Raw genomic sequence first — 3,577 nt, forward strand, 5'->3', positions numbered from 1 at the left:
TTTGATGACAATGGCATGGAGCATTGGGATGAAAAGGGCATGGGGCTTTGTGATGGAAAAGGCATGGAGCCTTTTCGTGACAGGGTTCAAAGAGCATTCTGACGACAAGTGTCAGGGAGCATTGTGATGACAAGTGTATTGAGAATTGTGATGACAAAGGTCATGGAGCATTGTGATGAAAAGGGCATGGATTATTGTGATGACAGGCATCATGGAGCGTTGTGAGGACAAGTGTTATGGAACATGGTGATCACAAGGGTTTGGAGCATTGTGATGACAGAGGTCATGGATCATTTTGATTTCCCGGAGCATGGAGCATTGTGATGACAAGGGCATGAAGCAATGTGATCCCAAAGTTCATGGAGGATTGTGATGACAATGGAAATGGAGTATTGTGATGACAAGTGCATAGAGCATTGTAATGAAAAGGTCATGTAGCATTTTGCTGACAAAGGCATGGAGCATTGTGATGACAGGTGTCATGGAGCACTGTGATGACAAGCGTCATGGAGCATTGTGAATACATGTGTCATGGAACATTGGGATAACATGGGCATGGAACATTGTGATGACAAGGGTCATGGAGCATTGGGCTGAAAATGTTCATGGAGTATTGTGATGACAGGGGTCATGGAGCATTGTGATTACAGGGGTCTTGGAGCATTGTGATGACAAGAGTCCCGGATCATTGTGTTGTCAGGTGTCATGGAGTGTTGTGATGACAGTGGTCATGGAGCATTGTGATGATATTGGTCATGGAGCATTGTGATGAGAAGGTCATAGAGAATTGGGCTGAAAATGTTCATGGTGTATTGTGATGACAGGGGTCATGGAGCATTGTGATGACAAGGGAATGGAGCATGGTGATGACAAGGTCTTGGAGCATTGTGAGGAGATGACCATGGAGACTTGTGATGACAAATCTAATGGAGCATTCTGATGAAAAAGGGAATGGAACATTGTGATTACTGGAGTCTTCGAGCATTGTGATGACAAGGGCATGGAGCATTGTGAGGAGAAGACCATGGAACATTCTGATGACATGCTTCATGGAGCTTTGTGATGACAAGGGCATGGAGCATTGTGATTACATGGATCTTGGAGCATTGTGATGACAAGGGTCATGGAGCCTTGTGATGACAAGGCCGTGGAATATTATGATGGCAGGTGTCATGGAGCATTGTTACGACAGAGGTAACGGAGCATTGTGATGAGAAGGGCATTGAGCATTGATCTGAAATGTTTCATGGATTACTGTGATGAGAGTGGGCATGGCGGTTTGTCATGACAAGGGCACGGTACACTGTGATACATGGGTCATGGAGGATTGTAATGACAAGGTCATGGAGCATTGTGATGAGAATGGCATCGAGCATTGTGATGACAAGTGTCATGGAGCTTTGTGATGACAAGGACATGGAGCAATGTGATGAGAGGGTTCATGGAGCATTGTGATGAGAATGACATGGAGCATTGTGATGCCAAGGGTCATGGAGCTTTGTGATGACAAAGGTCATGGAGCATTTTGATGACAAGTGTGTGGTGCATTGTGATGAGAAGGGCAGGGAGCATTTTGATGACAGGGTCATGCAGCAATTTGATGAAAAGTGTAATGGAACATTTTGATGCCAGGGGTTATAGAACACTGTGATGCCAGGGCTCATGGAGCTTTGGGATGAAAAGGGTCATGGAGCATTTTGATGACAGGGGTTATGGAACATTGTGATGTCAGGGGTCATGGAACATTGTGCTGATAAGGGGATGTAGCATTGTGATGAAAGGGGTCATGGAACATTGTGATAACAGGGGTGAGGGAGGATTGTGATGACTAGTGATGGAACATTGTGATATCTCATGTGAGAGAGTATTTGGATGAGAAGTGCATGGAGAATTGTGATTACAAGGTTTATGGAGCATAGCGATGACAAGGTTGTGGATCATTGTGGTGAAAAGCGCATGGCACAATTTGATGACAAGGGTCATGGAGCATTGTTCTGACAAAGGCATGGAGCATTGTGATGACAAGGGTCACGGAGCATTGTGATGAAAAGTTCATGGAGCATTGTGGTTACAAAGGTCACAGAGCCTTGTGATGACGCAGGCATGGATTGTTGTGATGACAAACGTTATGAAGCATTATGATGACTGTAGTCACGGAGCACTGTGATGACAGGGGTCATGGAGCATTGTGATGACAATGGCATGGAGCATTGTGATGCCAAGTGTCATGGAGGATTCTGATGACAAAGGTAATGGAGCATTGTGGTGACAATGGTTTGGAGCATTGTGATGACAAGGATCAGGGAGCATTGTGCTGACAAGTGCATGGAGCATTGTGATGACAAGGGCATGGATCATTGTGATGACAAGGGTCATGGAGCATTGGGCTGAAAATGTGCATGGAGTATTGTGATGACAGGGGTCATGGAGCATTGTGATGACAAGGGAATGGAGCATGTTGATGACAATGTCTTGGAGCATTGTGATGAGATGACCATGGAGACTTGTGATGACAAGTCTAATGGAGCATTCTTATGAAAAGGGGCATGGAGCATTGTGATTACGGGGGTCTTGAAGCATTGTGATGACAAGGGCATGGAGCATTGTGAGGCGAAGGCCATGGAACATTGTGATGACATGCGTCATGGAGCTTTGTGATGACAAGGGCATGGAGCATTGTGATTACATGGGTCTTGGAGCATTGTGCTGACAAGGGTGCTGGAGCCTTGTGATGACAAGGCCGTGGAACATTGTGATGGCAGGGGTCATGGAGCTTGTTATGACAAAGGTAATGGAGCATTGTGATGAGAAGTGCATTGAGCATTGGTCTGAAATATTTCATGGATTATTGTGATGAGAGTGGGCATGGCGCATTGTGATGACAAGGGCACGGTACACTGTGATACATGGGTCATGGAGGATTGTAATGACACGGGCCTGGAGCATTGTGATGAGAAGGGCATCGAGCATTGTGATGACAAGTGCCATGGAGCTTTGTGATGACAAGGGCATGGAGCAATGCGATGAGAGGGTTCATGGAGCATTGTGATGACAATGACATGGAGCATTGTGATGCCAAGGGTCATGGAGTTTTGTGATGACAAAGGTCATGGAGCATTTTGATGACAAGGGTGTGGTGCATTGTGATGAGAAGGGCAGGGAGCATTGTGATGACCAGGTAATGCAGTATTGTAAAGAGAGGTGTCAGGGAGCATTGTGATGACATATGTAAAGGCCCATTGTGATGACAATGGCATGGAGCATTGTGATGTAAACTTCCATTGAGGATTCTGATCACAAAGGTAATGGAGCATTGTGATGACAATGGCTTGGAGCATTGTGATGCCAAGGGTCATGGAGCTTTGTGATGACAAAGGTCATGCAATATTGTGAAGATAGGTGTCAGGGAGCATTGTGATGACATATGTAATGGCCCATTGTGATGACAATGTCATGGAGCATTGTGATGCCAAGTGTCATGGAGGATTCTGATGACAAAGGTAATGGAGCATTGTGAATGACAATGGCTTGGAGCATTGTGATGACAAGGGTCAGGGAGCATTGTTCTGACAAGTGC

This window comes from Mesoplodon densirostris, unplaced genomic scaffold (assembly GCF_025265405.1).
Source record: "Mesoplodon densirostris isolate mMesDen1 unplaced genomic scaffold, mMesDen1 primary haplotype scaffold_35, whole genome shotgun sequence".
Classification (NCBI taxonomy): Eukaryota; Metazoa; Chordata; class Mammalia; order Artiodactyla; family Ziphiidae; genus Mesoplodon; species Mesoplodon densirostris.